This window comes from Myxine glutinosa, chromosome 7 (assembly GCF_964187855.1).
Source record: "Myxine glutinosa chromosome 7, kmMyxGlut1.1, whole genome shotgun sequence".
Taxonomy (NCBI): Eukaryota; Metazoa; Chordata; class Myxini; order Myxiniformes; family Myxinidae; genus Myxine; species Myxine glutinosa.
The window spans coordinates 157,807,133-157,823,899 of record NC_136267.1 but is presented as its reverse complement, the minus strand read 5'-3'; the positions used below and the strand labels follow the sequence as shown (position 1 = coordinate 157,823,899).

The following is a 16,767-nucleotide window of genomic DNA, read 5'->3' as shown; positions in this document are numbered from 1 at the left end:
CAATAGGAAAGAAAAAGAAGACACCCGGCTGGGTTATAATGACACAATACGACACCAGGGTTTCGGTTCTCAAGACCTCCGGAGGAGGTTATATTAAGGCGGAAAAGGTTAGATTACAGGGACAAGAGGGAAACATAGGAAGGTGGGCACTTAGACACAACCTTATATTAACCCTAGACGGACCACAGATAAACGGGACAACGCTGACTCACACGGGATTTGATGGCAAGGAAAGCGGCAGTCGATGGCTCAGGTGCACCTGGCTCCGGGACAGAATCACGTACGGTGGTGTCCAGCAGATGCGGGGAGGTCGCTCAGCGCTCGTGGGTCGCGACTTTGGTGGAGATGCCGGGGAGGTCGCTCAGCGCTCGGGAGGGTGGCGTCTTGTCCTTCCAAGCTCGGGGCGCATCTCACGTCACGTCCGGCGCGGGGCCGCGTATATCCGGCGGGGAGTCACGCCCTCGCTCGTTAGCTCCGCCCCATATGGCATCGGCCCATGGCTTCTCATTGGGTGCGGGGGTTACCGGCTCCGCCCTTGACGAGGGGCCGACAGGGAGCCCCCTTCTGGGTAACCCCGTCGAGCACATGTTCAATGGCGGCCAACCGAGCCGGAGTGAGGACGCAAAGCCGCTGTTGTTGTGGTTGTTGTTGGAGCTTGAGATGATGGGAAGAGATGCGGGGAGGTATGGGAAGGTCCTAAACTCCTACTGGTGCCATATCATCACATTCTGGTGCAACGAAGAGTCATAATTAATGGAAACAAGTCCTTAACTGACATAGATTAAGAATAACTAGGAAGATGTCCGAAAGTTGTCTACGTGTGGTGCGGGGGACCTGGGCACGACATTTAATGGGGGAATGAAGGGGAAGATCGGCTCTAATGGGTGTTGTTTACAGACAATGGGACTAGGGAATGGGGTAAGGGGAGAGTTGGGGAGTATCGGAGAAGATAGGGGAATATTTACAAGCGGATATGGAGGTCAAATTCCATATTCGCAACATTGCACCCTTCTCTACCCTCGGGGCGTCCCGACCCGATAAATTTTTACCTACTTTAGTGTGGCACGCAATGTAGTTCCCTCTACTATTAACTCTACCCTGAGTGCGACAGTTTTACAGATATTCACAAATGAGTAAATATGTCCCCCTGCGACGTTGCACCCTTCTCCTCACAGAAACACACCCACAGGATAACCGAATCCGGAAAGAATTCTCAAACTAAACATACAGCCGGTAGGGAGCATTATTTACAAGACTACGCTGCTATTTACACTACGATCCAGGACCTGTTTTTGGAGGAACACATGCAGATGTTATGCATAGAGAGAGCGCGCTTGCCAACATCGATACACCAACCCACGAGTGCTCTGTGGCCGACGGCCTTTAATAACGTGCAGAGCACCCTTTCCGAGCATCAACAGCACCACCCCACCACCAATCGGTGCAGTCACCATTGTTCATTGGAATAAAAATAACTTCAACAACCCCTAACCCTGCAGGTGTCTCTTGCTCTTCTTGTGGTGCACTTGGTGTTAACTAAAAGTGGTTCACCTGTATGGCATAGGTGCCACGTTGACCCATAGGTCCATCCCCGGGTGGTGCTTGGCCGCAAACGAACTGCGGTCCATTGTGGGTGGCCACAAACATTGCGGTCCATATGGTGTACCGATCCAGGCAACAAGCAGCGAAAGTGCAGGCCCACAACTGCGTAGCCAGCACTTCTCTCTCCTCTCTCTCTACCCCAAAGCCAGATCCTCGGAGGTGGGAGACAAAAACAAGACAAGTGAGCAAGGTGGTAAGGGCGCAAAAGTGCACGCAATATAAGGTAATGCACACTGGGGGCACATGGGAACCAGGTGAGACAGGTACGTTCCTATCGTACGCCCCCCCCCCACCAGGTAACCTACATGGCCCCTCCCTTACCCCTTACTGTATCCACAAAACACAACACTACCCATAAACATCTACTTTACAAATCAACAAACATCCCTACTGTCTTCCCCGTTCCTCCCATAAACCAAATTCGTCTTCTCTCCCTCCTAACCAATCAAATTTGCCATTTTCAACTCTCATCAAAATTTGCCATCTCCAACTCAACATCATAATTTGCCATTACCAATTCATCATCAGTCCCTCCTAGGGAGGGAGAGATGGAATCACCCCAATGTCTCATCCACGTCGTGATGCGTCTCACAAATCCACACAGCGATTCATCTCCTGCAACAAAACAAAGAAAACACAGGTGTGGAGTCATCATCATCACCACAGGTAAGTGGCTGCGTATGGTGCGACAGGTTCATCAATCCTAACTATTTCCTAAATGACTTTAACAACTTTACACTACCCGGGGGCTTTCTCCGGCCAAACCATTGGCCCTCTTACGCTATGGGTTCTAAAAACCAATTCCCATTGGCCAAACTGTGGTGCTCTTCAATTTGGGGTCTCACTCCCCCGATTCATCTCCCGGTGCCCTCGTACAATTTCTGGGCTGCGACGTGTACCTCTCCCAGTGGGTCTACCCACCTGCACACCTCCACCACTGCAGTTGCCTCCGAGCTTACCTGCTCCTTACCCTAACCTAACTACCAGGGGAAGGCCCTCTGGCTCTCTCCCCACTCCGTGCCCTCTCTGGCACTGGGCTGCCCGATCCACACCCGGGATCCTCAGGCACCCACTCACAACTACCGGCTCCCAGAGCCCACCTGCGGCCTCACCTGGCCGACATCCTCACAGTGGTGGAGTGCCCAACCAACTACACACACTAACAGGCTACACGCCCAGCCATTTCCACAACACTAATGCACCCATTCACAACACCATTCTGCAACCGCACCACAAATGCCAATATCCAACCACAATTTACCTGCACCCTCTACCTAACACTTACACTACCCGCCCCGGGTATCCGTGATGGGGGTCCACTCTTCCCCCATTCACACCTTTGCACCATCCACTCCACTCCACAATTTCCACCATTCTCACTCCACTACCATCCATTCCACTACTCCATACCATTTATTCCATACAACCACATACACCTGTTGTTGCACACCTGTGCAATCCTACCTGGTGCCACCTGCACCCTCCTCCTCTTCCTGGACCAGTTGGTCAACACAACACACAATCACCACTACTCCCTCATACACTGCTCCACACACCTGTTCAGTTGCACACCTGTGCAATCACACCTGTCCAATTCTCACCTGTTCAATCCTCACACACACGGCATCATCTCAGCTAACTACTCCCTTCTGAAACTTGCGCTTCCCAGTCGTCCCTTTAAACTATTGCGCTCCCACGTCATTATCATCCACACTAATCTACCTGCGTCCCCACTACAGGTATCAGTCACTAACTAACCTTAACGTTACCTAATGTCAATCTCTTCTAGATCCCTACAATTTAACCTAACCCACCCGGGCTAGTTTTCACTGCCATACACCCCATAAACTATAGCTCCTTTGCCCCCCATGGGAAGGATGGTGGATTTGCCATCCCACCACATCGGGGGTCTCTCACTACCAATTTTGCACATCAAATTTCAATAAATCAAAAATTTGCCAATCATCTGCCAATCACTGTACCATTACCAATCATCACTCTGCCAATCCTTTGCCAATCATCAAATTTTGCTTTTCTCTAATTTTGGGTCCAAAACACTAACCTCATCACCCAGTCTACTCACTAATACCTCTCGGTGCGCCAATCCCTGTCCAAAGCCCGGCTTCGTAAAGCCAAGCCATGGATGCTCGTTGTTTTGTGCCAGCGGCTGGATACGTCCGGCACTCGGTGCAGGGACGGGGGCTTACCCGGGCCGAGATCCCACGCATCACCTCGGCGTGGAGCCATCCAATGTCCCGATCTCGACCTGCCGGCACGTCTCAACACAACGTGGTCGCCATAACGACCCTTCCTATCGGGCCGCCCGCTCCGCCTAGTGGAGCACAGACGCGGCCGTTCAAAGCGAGGCCCGGCACGCACCGAGGGCCCGCTTCGGCTAAAAGTCGACCTAACCTCTAACCTGGTTACCGTCGATGCTTCACCTGCATGCTTACACCCCGCAGCCCGTTCCTTACTCACACATCCAGCCGTGCCCATGCTCCTCGTACCTTTCCTTACACACCCAGGCACACCCATTCCACTCACAGCCTTGGTCACACACCTGACCACCGAACACTTTGGCACACATTCGTTGCTCGCACACCTCACCAATACACCTCTTCGCGCCCCCTCCTCGGTCACCTCCTCTGTGACAATCACAGGTGTGCCCTCATTCGCACACCCAACCACGTGCCTCACCACCAACTCCAGCGTGCATTCCCACTCACGCTCTACCATTCCAGGTGTGCATCCTTCCATCCCAGGTGTACATCCTCGCTCACCTGTCACAACTAACTCACGCTCCATGTCACTCTCACTACTTTCACCTCCATTCCTGACAGCGCACTCACCCTTACTCTTGACAGCGCACTCTTTCCCCATGCACCTGTCCGTTACACACCTTCCTCGCGCACACTCTCCCGTCACACCCTCTGTAACACTCACCACAGGCATGCATTCTTCCTTGCCTTTGACAGCGCACTCTCTCCCCATGCACCTGTCCGTTACACACCTTTCTCGCGCACACTCTCCCGTTACACCCTCTGTAACACTCACCACAGGTGGACACTCTTCCTTACTTCTGACAGCGCACTCTTTCCTCATGCACCTGTCCGTCACACACCTTTCTCGCGCACACTCTCCCGTTACACCCTCTGTAACACTCACCACAGGTGGACACTCTTCCTTACTTCTGACAGCGCACTCTTTCCTCATGCACCTGTCCGTCACACACCTTTCTCGCGCACACTCTCCCGTTACACCCTCTGTAACACTCACCACAGGTGGACACTCTTCCTTACTTCTGACAGCGCACTCTTTCCTCATGCACCTGTCCGTCACACACCTTTCTCGCGCACACTCTTGCGCACACTCTCCCGTCACACCCTCTGTAACACTCACCACCCCGCGCTTCCACGTGCTCCCTCGCACACGCGCTACGACCGACTCACTCTCGCCAGCACACTCACTCCTTGGCACGCACTTTTTCCTCACACACCCCAGAGTCGGACTTTCTTGCACACCTCCTCTTTCGCACACCAGACCTGTCGCACACTTCACCAACGGCCTCTCACGAACACCCGGGTCTATCTCGACCCCCAAGCCTCTTAAATCACCTGGCGCATCATACGCACGACCATATTGGTCACCACTTACACCGGGTCCTCTTTCTCTTCGCTTCTCCTCCATCACCTGCGAATCCCTCATCCGGTTAATGAGCACATCATCACGATCCAAACACAGACTTTGGACCAATTCTTTTATCTCCTCTTTTATCTCTTTCTTATCCCCTCTCCGTCGCTTCTTAATTTCGCTCATCCCTTCTTCCACTTCTTCTAATTTGTGCTTCACCTCTTTTATTCCCCGGTACGTCTCCTCAAGCTCGTCCTCCAAGGCTACCTTGACCGTTTCCATGTGCGTCCTCACCTGCCGGTCCTTCGTCTCCATTACCTCTATCACCTCGTCCAACCTCGTTGTCAGTCCCTCACGTACCATCTGACATTCCCTCTTTGTCGCTATCAAGTCATCTTTTAGTTCTTTCTGTGTCGCCTTTAAACCTCCTAATACCGCAGTGTTCCTTTGAACCTGCTCCACTAACTCCGTCTGTCCCACCGTCAGCTGCTCCACCTCCTGCGTCAGGTCCTCTATGCCCCCTTGTAACTTTACAGTCGCCTTTCTCACCTCCTTTTCCATGTGCTCCTCACAGTGCCTCACCTCCTCGCGCACTCCTCCGACTTCCTCACTCACTCCTCTTCTGATCTCCTCTCCCATCACTTGCATCTCCTGCCCAGATGCCACCCTCATCTGCTCCATTTCCTCCCTGTGAGCATCCAGTTTGGTTTCTACCCCCATTCTGACCCCCTCTATCTGCTGCCCCATTTGGTTAACTTCCCTTTCCGCTTGGTCCCTCATGTCCCTCAATTTGCCTTCCATACTGTTTTCTAACCCCTCTAACCCATTTTTCACTCCCTCTATCTGATTCTCCTGGGCAGCCATTCTATTTTCTACCCCCATTAACCCATTTTTCACTTCTTTTATCCCGTTGTCTAACCCCTCAAAATTATTGTCTAACTTCCCAAATTTCTTGTCTAACTCCTCAAAATTATTGTCTAACTTCCCAAATTTCTTGTCTAACCCCTCAAAATTTTTGTCTACCTTCTCACCAGTACCCCTCGCTTCGTCCCTCATTACCCCCAATTGCTCACTCCGAGCCCTCGCTTCGTCCCTCATTACCCCCATTTGGCCCTCTATTCGTTCCATAAGGGCCCTCATTTGCAACATAAAAAGGTTCGGATCCACCAGGGGCGCTGCCACGGTCACGGGCGCGGTGACCAGCGAGGCGCCATTTTGCGCGTCTGCTACCCTCGCTGCTTCGCTCTCCTCACGTCCCTCAATTTGGTCCTGGACCGACCCTGCCTCACTCTCCCCTACCGGACCCCAGCTGTCTTGATCCGCCATAGCGCGACTTTCAAAATTCGGGTTTTTATTATTTATTTTTTTTGTAAAACACAATCAAATTTCGCTGTTATAATTTCGAGCGCGTAAACGCGCTCCGGGTCCAATCTCACTCCTCGACACCAATTGTTACAGATACGACTTTGATGGTATGGTGGGCCGAGCGGGATGGCCGCCGTATCCGTACAAGTTACCCGATTGTGCCCGAATGTTGACTAATCGCGCTACGCTGGCTCAATAGGAAAGAAAAAGAAGACACCCGGCTGGGTTATAATGACACAATACGACACCAGGGTTTCGGTTCTCAAGACCTCCGGAGGAGGTTATATTAAGGCGGAAAAGGTTAGATTACAGGGACAAGAGGGAAACATAGGAAGGTGGGCACTTAGACACAACCTTATATTAACCCTAGACGGACCACAGATAAACGGGACAACGCTGACTCACACGGGATTTGATGGCAAGGAAAGCGGCAGTCGATGGCTCAGGTGCACCTGGCTCCGGGACAGAATCACGTACGGTGGTGTCCAGCAGATGCGGGGAGGTCGCTCAGCGCTCGTGGGTCGCGACTTTGGTGGAGATGCCGGGGAGGTCGCTCAGCGCTCGGGAGGGTGGCGTCTTGTCCTTCCAAGCTCGGGGCGCATCTCACGTCACGTCCGGCGCGGGGCCGCGTATATCCGGCGGGGAGTCACGCCCTCGCTCGTTAGCTCCGCCCCATATGGCATCGGCCCATGGCTTCTCATTGGGTGCGGGGGTTACCGGCTCCGCCCTTGACGAGGGGCCGACAGGGAGCCCCCTTCTGGGTAACCCCGTCGAGCACATGTTCAATGGCGGCCAACCGAGCCGGAGTGAGGACGCAAAGCCGCTGTTGTTGTGGTTGTTGTTGGAGCTTGAGATGATGGGAAGAGATGCGGGGAGGTATGGGAAGGTCCTAAACTCCTACTGGTGCCATATCATCACATTCTGGTGCAACGAAGAGTCATAATTAATGGAAACAAGTCCTTAACTGACATAGATTAAGAATAACTAGGAAGATGTCCGAAAGTTGTCTACGTGTGGTGCGGGGGACCTGGGCACGACATTTAATGGGGGAATGAAGGGGAAGATCGGCTCTAATGGGTGTTGTTTACAGACAATGGGACTAGGGAATGGGGTAAGGGGAGAGTTGGGGAGTATCGGAGAAGATAGGGGAATATTTACAAGCGGATATGGAGGTCAAATTCCATATTCGCAACAATATATATATATATATATATATATGCTTTAATTTTTTTTCTCTCTCTGCAACCATTTGTCCGATCAATGTGAAACTTTAAACATAGGAGGGATTCCCTGTTGAGAATATTTTATTGACAACTCTGATGAATAAGAATTGAATTACGATGATGAATCCTTGATGATTCTGATTTATCGTCATAATAATTAAATTTCTGACGTCATCAGTCACATGGTGTGGTGGCCATATTGGATTGAAAATCCAAATATAAAAAAATCTTCTCCAGAACTGCTTGACAGATTGATGCAAAACTCCATACATATTGTTACGTTTGTGGGGGTAGGAGATGAAATAACCCCGACGACTCGTAACGAGGAGGCCACGCCCCGGCCTTCGTGATTGGTTGAGGTGTGATGGAATGATTGAGTAGCGCTCGGTGATTGGACAGAGTGTAACGTCAGCGGAAAAAGGCCGCGGTCTCGCCATCTATGCTCTCTGTCTTCTGGTCCTGATTTCGTGGTGGATGGTCACTCCTCTTGTGCACGCTCGTGCAGAGAACCTTTGGAGCATTGTGGACTTTTTGCAACTTCGGAGGATAGGGTGTTGTTCACTGTGGTGCTTTTCAGGGGGAGGAGAGAGCCGCGTCTCATTTGCGGTGGAAGCGAGGAAGGGCCGGTTGGCTACTTGTTCATGCCTGCGCGTTTTCGGCGCCATTTATTGGTGCGCTTCCCGCGCGGTGGTTTGGAGGTGACGAATGCCAAGTCCATCATTGAGCCCAGAGTTAAGTTCTGGCCAGCAGAAACATAATTTATTTTTATGTAGTCTTTCCCCTTGTTTGTATATGAGTCTGAGTGGAGACATCTCAATTTAGGAAATAGTTTTTACCTCACATACATTTTTATTGTCTTTGCATTTCTCTTCATTAAATCATTATTTGTTGAATTTTGCTTTTCTTGTCTTGTTTTGTTGCTTTGTTTGTGGGTTTGGATTAACCCTGTGTGTTCCTGATCAGATAAGGCCTCAAACCTTCCCGCACGGGCAAAAAGATAATCCCGCCAAGGTTTGGAGTACGCCTTGGAACTCGTTTCTGCTATTCGTCTCAGACCGGTCTATATCGGCTACGGACAGGACAATATGATCGACTCGCCATGGGGAATATAGTATGAAAAGAAAATTCATATTCATCTCCATTGACGCAATTTAGCTCATGTGTACAAAAGTGGTCGTTAAATACCCTAATAATCAATCAAAAATCAATAAAGCCATGGATGATGGCAATGTACGTGACATAATAGGGTGCATGGATGATATGGGTATACGGGTATATGGGCCATAATAGCAGTGGGCTATAATAGTAGTACGCACAGTTAACGATGTATTTTTGCTCAGAATGAGCACGCGAGGCGAGACTATGCGCTCCACTGAGTGCCGTTCTAGTTTTGTATAATTTTCAGATGTACACACATACACTCATACGGAGAATTGCATTGTTTAATATAGTCGGATAAAATCAAAACTCGGCCTGAGGTTTTGTGATCAAAAATAAGGTCTTTTTCAAAATTATGTCAACTGGCTATTGTGCTCATCATCTACAGTACCTTCTGAATCTGGTCAAGTGGCTTCTACTACAATTATCCAAGTTAATTTAGCAGTGCAGGTATAATGACCATTGGATTCAGTTGTTGAAATATCGACAAATTGGATTGTTTTCTGAATGTAATTTAACCCACTTTGTTATTCCTTTTGATCCCTGAAGAAGCCTAACGCTTTGAGGAAGCCTAACGTGGCAGGTTTTTATGTATGCATAGTCATTATTTTTGCTCGTACTACAGATATCATTTATAGCTCGGCCTATATCCTGCTTTACAGCTGACTCATGGCAATATTTATTGTTCGTGATGACATATTGCTTGTTCAAATAACCCAGAAAATGGATTTTGCTTTGTCTGTACGATATGCTGCCATGAGGAGCAGGTGGTGCCTGGGCCAGTGGGCAACACCCCTTCTATTTCGGCCCTCAATGCAATCTCCAAATAGCTCTGTTCAGGAAAGGTGGTGCGTTTATTAATCTGAATAGCATGATTGATGCTTGCTGGATTTGTTGTTTCGTGGCCTTCAATGGGTGACAATTTCGACAACATTCCTAGCTCAGCACTTTGAAGCTCCAGTGTTAACTTTCCAAAGTACCGCAAAATGGGGGGAATAGGGACAGCAAGGTGAATAAGGCCACAAACTGAAAAAAAGTTCGGAAACTTTTTTCGCTGAAAATTGATAACCATACTGATTTGTTGATATTTGGGTTGAAAGTGTTCTCTTGTTTTTTTAAAAAGCAACTTATAGTCCTTATTAACCCCATATATGGGTTAAATAGGAATAAATAGGATTTTTATGGCTGTCCCTATTCACCCCGTTTTACGGGTGAATAGGGACAGTCACTAATAAAAAATAATAATCAAGAAATAGGGAGTTTGGAGAAACTTTTTATCCCATATTTTTTTCCATTGGCACCGTGGTTTATATTATGGGTGCATATTATGTGCATCCATTTGAGTTATCAATTTAGCAATAAGTTGGAAACTCAGGATTGTTTCTTGATTGTTGTTTTTTTGTATTAGTGACTGTCCCTATTGACCCGTAAAACGGGGTGAATAGGGGCAGCCGTAAAAATCCTATTTATTCCTATTTAACCCATATATGGGGTTAATAGGGACTATAAGGTGCTTTTTAAAAAAACAAGAGAACACTTTCAACCCAAATATCAACAAATCAGTATGGTTATCAATTTTCAGCGAAAAAAGTTTCCGAACTTTTTTTCAGTTTGTGTCCCTATTCACCTTGCTGTCCCTATTCACCCCCATTTCACGGTAGTAGGTTTGTTGTATGCTGTTAGGTTGGTCACACTGTATAATTCCTACCTTGTGACTATCACCTGTGACTTCAGGGAGTCAGCAACCGAATGAGAAAAAAAAGCTGAAAGAGAACCAAAACTACAAATAGCAGAAGGAAAACATTGCTCCTATCCATGGGTTTGGGTAGGTAAGGTTAATGGGGGTAGTGAAGAAGATCAAACCACCAGACTGGCAAAAAGGATTACAAACAAACCCTTTTTTTTTTAAGGCCATTTTCCCCGCTAGAGCGGGGGTTAGCCTTGCGGGCCCCATGACAATCATCATGGTTCCCTTTTTGAGGCAATGTTTTTATGGCCTGATGCCCTTCCTGACGCCAACCCTTTAGTCGCCTCTTACAACACACAGGGATATGGTGTACCTATTCTAAACCGGAGCACACACCGGGATAATTCATCCCAGCAAGCTGCTACTCAATTAGCCGACCTCAGAAGGATGACAGGCTGAGTCAACCCCCCTGGCGTTAATTCAGCGATCGACCGGGATTCAAACCCAGGATCCGGGGATCCCAAGCCAGCACCCTAACCGCTAAGCCAACTCCAGGCTAAAGGATTACAAATTAACAAACAACTAAAAATAACTTCACAGTCATCAGACCAAGCTGTTGGACAAAACAGTGAAAGGAAATTATGAATATAAATTGGTAAAATAGTATATGTAAATTTGAAAGCAATAATTGCTCTAAATGTTACCATAAACATTTCACTGTACTTACTGTAGCCTTAGATTATCGTAACTACTGCACAGTGGCATTATTAAGAGGTGAGGTCAGGATACTCCCACCTTAAATGCTCCAATTATTCTCACCTTGTGTGAGATGAGCTGTGGAAAGCTTTTGGTCTTGTCTTTTACAGACCAGGTGGCATGGCCTGACTTTCAACTGAAGGGGGCAGAAATTTGGAATTTGTCCTTGGATGGCTCGTCTACTCCTCGCGATGGACACCGCGGGATCTTTAACGTCCACCAACTAATGTCTGCATACGGGTCACCCAGTTTAACGTCCATCCGAGGGACGGCACACACATTCATGGATGCCTGTGAAACACCGGCCGAAGACTAGACCAGACATCAGGCGACATACCTCCGAGCTATCGTGCCGGCCCAAAGTCAGGACGCTGAGATTTATTTTAAGAAACGTATCCGGGTCCTCACTTAACGGCCCACTTCCTCCATCTTCCCCTTATCCCCCCCCCCCCCCCCCTCCCATTCAGCATCATTAATGCAAAGCAAGGGATGTCTGCCCATGCAGGCAGAATGAAAGGTTCATTATAATTACAGAGCTGTAGTTGAAGCTAAACCATCACGACATGTACTTCCCTTATTCTTACAAAGGCTGTTTATTATTACCTCCGCCACCAAAGGTGGATGGAGGTGATGTTTTCACCCCTGTCTGTTTGTATGTCCGTTTGCCTGTGAACAAGATATCTTAAAACGTTGTGGGCGGATTCGGACGAAATTTGGGAGAGTTGTAGCATATGTGACAAGGACGAAATGATTAGATTTTAGTGAAGATCCGGATTCGGATCCGGCTACTAGAATTTTTTAAGTGATTCTTCACCATTGGGAGAGAGGGCCAAAAACGATACATAGCAGGATATCTCAAAAAGTTATTGATGGATTTGGACGAAACTTGGTGGACATGTTGGGTGTCTGACAAGGACAAAGAGATTCGATTTTGGTGAAGATCTGAATATGGATTCGTATATGAAAATTATCTAATTTTTAAAGTGATTCTTTACCATTGGTAGATAGGGCCAAAAACGATACAAAGCAGGATATCTCGAAAAGTTATGGATGGATTTGGACGAAACTTGGAGAGGTTGGGTGTGTGACAAGGAAGAATCCATTCAATTTTGGTGAAGATCTGAATATGGATTCGGATATAAGAATTATTTAACTTTTTAAGTGATTCATCACCATTGGGAGATAGGGCCAAAAACGATATATAGCAGGATATCTCGAAAAGTTATGGATGGATTTGGACGAAACTTGGTGGAGAGGTTGTGTGTGTGACAAGGAAGAATCCATTCAATTTTGGTGAAGATCTGAATATGGATTCGGATATAAGAATTATTTAACTTTTTAAGTGATTCATCACCATTGGGAGATAGGGCCAAAAACGATATATAGCAGGATATCTCGAAAAGTTATGGATGGATTTGGACGAAACCTGGTGGAGAGGTTGGGTGTGTGACAAGGAAGAATCGATTCAAATTTGGTGAAAATCCGGATCCAGCTGGAGTAATATTTAAGTGATTCTTCACCATTGAGTGATATGGCCAACCAGGTGGAGGCATATGCTCTCTCTGAGTGCCGTTGTAGTATTGTGCATATTATTATAATGATTATTGTGGTTTAACCTCATCGGATGCACATCTGGTGAAAATCCTTATGTCTAACATATATTTCCAGAAACAAAAGGAGAAATCTCGGTTTCAGCCCATTAGGAATTTTCTCGTGAATTGGAGCCGTTCTGATTATTAACGATGAAGTTCATGATCGTCTGTTCATCTTATCTCAACGTATCGTCTGTACGTATCGTCTGTACGTCTGTTCATCGTCTGTACGTATCCGTTCGTGTTGTACCTGCTTTGCCATTAGGTCGCGGTATTCTGTATTTCCGTTCGATAGTTAAATAACGAAAAGGCTGCCGCTGTGTTTTTGACGAATGCACACACGGCTATTGTTTCCGAGAGGAAGAATTAATTGCACGTTGCCGTGTCTCGCCACATTGTTTCCGTGCGTGAACAATGAAGGCACGGTGGGCGGGAAGGGCAGGTGTAACGGGGGAGAACAAAGCGCCGTTACGCCACGCGTCACTCACTCAGTCATTCGGTCATTCGTCAGTCAGAGATTCGGTCATTCAGTCATTCTTCATTCAGAGAATCAGTCATTCAGTCATTCAGAGAATCAGTCATTTAGTCATTCTTCAGTCAGGTAATTGGTCATTTAGTCATTCTTCAGCCGGAGAATCGGTCATTTAGTCATTCTTCAGTCAGAGAATCGGTCATTTAGTCATTCTTCAGCAACAGAATCGGTCATTTAGTCATTCTTCAGCCGGAGAATCAGTCATTTAGTCATTCTTCAGTCAGAATCGGTAATTTAGTCATTCTTCAGTCAGAGATCGGTCATTTAGTCATTCTTCAGTCAGAGAATCGGTCATTTAGTCATTCTTCAGTCAGAGAATCGGTCATTTAGTCATTCTTCAGTCAGAGAATCGGTCATTTAGTCATTCGTCAGTCAGAGATGTGGTTATTCAGTCATTCGTTAGTCAGAGATACGGTCATTCAGTCAGAGATTCAGTCATTCTTCAGTCAGATATTCAGTCATTCTTCAGTCAGATATTCAGTCATTCGTCAGCCAGAGATTCGGTCACTCAGAGTAACCTCGCCCGCTCTGACCCACCTCGGCGTGTCGTCTCGTCCAGGCGCTCACGAACTCGCAGTGCGGACATGGATACGACAAGGGCGAAGGTAGAGCGATCGCAGAGGACTCGGTGTGGGAAAAGACGGCTGGTTATGAGGGCGGAATCGCTGGGGATGCAAAGCTGGGACGAGAATGAGGGAGAGAGGCGTCAGACGGCTCGTGGTGGAGGTGGGTGGGGGAACGGGAGGAACGTAGGCAGAGGGCGGGTTGATGGGAGGGAATTGAGGGGGAGTGATGTCAGGATCGGCGGAGACGAAATTGCAAGGTAAGGTATTTAAATAAAATAATGTACTCCATGAGTTCGATGCTAAAAGACAGAAGACGTGTTTGTTTTATTTGATTTTTATATCCAATAAATAAACCCGTACCGTAAAGGACTGACGGAATGGCCGACATTATAACATGAACTGCCTGATAAATTGCTTTTCAATGTTTAAAGGGCAAGTTGGAACTGCATCGCGGCATCACCAAAAGCCAAGGACACCTGGGTGGTCGCCATTGATGCTTCCTTCAACCAGCGTGACATGCATGGTGAGCTCACCTGTGCAAATGTTGATTTCAAATTGCAAAGCTTTAGAAATCCGAGACAATTTTACACCAGCATGGTGTATCCTTCCAGATAAAGCAGGAGACAACAGCGTTACTTTGTCGGATTATGTAACATTTAATGTATTAAGTGGGAGAATTTTTAAGAATCAATTTCATTTTCTTACCTCCGCCACCAAAGGTGGATGGAGGTCATGTTTTCACCCATGTCTGTCTGTCTGTCTGTCTGTTTGTTTGTGAAGAAGATATCTCAAAAAGTTGTTGGCGGATTCGGACGAAACTTGGCAGAGATGTAGTGTATGTGACAAGGACGAAATGATTACATTTTGGTGAAGATCCGGATTCGGATTCGGCTACTAGAATTGTTTAAGTGATTGTTCACCATTGGGAAATGGGCCCACAAACGATACTTTACTTTACTTTGGAGGCCATTTTTCCCCGCAGAGCAGGGGTTGGCCTTTTTGGGCACCCTGGTCCCCTTTTTGAAGCAATGTTTTATGGCCGGATGCCCTTCCTGCCGCCAACCCTGTTAGTCGCCTCTTGCGACACACAGGGAATTACCAGTGAGCTGGTACTCAATTTGCCGACCTCGGAAGGATGACAGGCTCAGTCAACCCCCCTGGCGTTAATTCAGCGATCGACCGGGATTCAAACCCTGGATCCTAGGATCCCAAGCCTGCACCCTAACCGCTAAGCCAACACCAGGATACATTGCAGCATATCTCAAAAAGTTATGGATGGATTTGACGAAACTTGGTGGACAGGTTGTGTGTGTGACAAGGAAGAATCGATTCGATTTTGGTGAAGATCCGGATCCGGATCCGACTTAGAAGAATTTATTTAGTGATTCCTTCACCATTGGGAGATTGGGCCAAAAACGATACAAAGCAGGATATCTCAAAAAGTTATGGATGGATTTGGACGAAACTTAGTGGACAGGTTGTGTGTGTGACAAGGAAGAATCGATCCATTTTGGTGAAGATCCGGATCCGGATCCGACTAGAAGAATTTTTTTAGTGATTCTTCACCATTGGGAGATTGGGCCAAAAACGATACAAAGCAGGATATCTCAAAACGTTATGGATGGATTTGGACGAAACTTGGTGGACAGGTTGTGTGTGTGACAAGGAAGAACCGATTCTATTTTGGTGAAGATCCTGATCCGGATCCAGCTTGTTGAATTTTTCAAGTGATTCTTGGCCATTGAGGGATATGGCCAAAAAGGATACATAGCGGGATATCTCAAAATGTTATGGATGGATTTGGACCAAACTTGGTGGACCGGTTTTGTGTGTGACAAGGAAGAAACGATCCAATTTTGGTGAAGATCCGGATCCGGATCCGACTAGAAGATTTTTTTTAGTGATTTTTCACCATTGGGAGATATGGCCAAAAACGATACAAAGCAGGATATCTCAAAACGTTGTCGACAGATGATTTTGAATAAATGTGATTCTGTATTGTGAAGGGGGGAGGGGGAGGGGAGGGGGGAGGGGGAGGGGGGAAGGGGGAAGGGGGAGAGGGGGGAGGGGAGAGGGAAGAGGGGGGGATGGGGAGGATGAGGGATGGGAGGGTGAGGGATGGGGTGGGAGGGGGAGGGGGGGACCCGGCAGAAGTACCCGGCATTGCCGGGCGGGGGAGGGGAGGGGAGGGGAATGGGGGGGGGAGAAGAGGGGGGGGAGGGGAGGAGGGTGGGGGAGGGTGAAAAGGGAGGGGGAGGGGAGAAGGGTAGGGTGGAGGGGGAAGGGGGGGAGGGGAGGAGGGTGGGGGAGGGTGAAAAGGGAGGGGGAGGGGAGAAGGGTAGGGTGGAGGGGGAAGGGAGGGGGAGGGGGAAAGGGAGGGGGAGGGGAAAGGGAGGGGGAGGGGGGTAGGGTGGAGGGGGAAGGGAGGGGGAGGGGGAAATGGAGGGGGAGGGGGGAGGGGGAAAATGGAGGGGGAGGGGGGAGGGGAAAAGGGAGGGGGAGGGGGGAGGGGAAAAGGGAGGGGGGAGGGGGGAAATGGAGGGGGAGGGGAGAAGGGGAGGGGGAGGGGAGAAGTGGAGGGGGGAGGGGGAGGGGAGAAGGGGAGGGGTAGGGTGGAGCGGGTAGGGTGGAGGGGGAAGGGAGGGGGGACGGAGGG

General features: G+C 48.4%; 1 protein-coding gene across 1 annotated transcript in view; it reads right to left on the bottom strand.

Annotated features, from left to right (window-relative positions):
- LOC137431772 (transmembrane protein 198) overlaps window positions 1–14,210 on the bottom strand; it is a 57,007-nt gene extending 42,797 nt beyond the window's left edge. Inside the window, exon 1 of the mRNA XM_068123471.2 lies at window positions 14,083–14,210. The gene's annotated coding sequence lies outside the window, so the exon portion shown is untranslated. The remainder of the gene's footprint in view (window positions 1–14,082) is intronic.
- Between the last annotated feature and the right edge of the window lie 2,557 nt (window positions 14,211–16,767).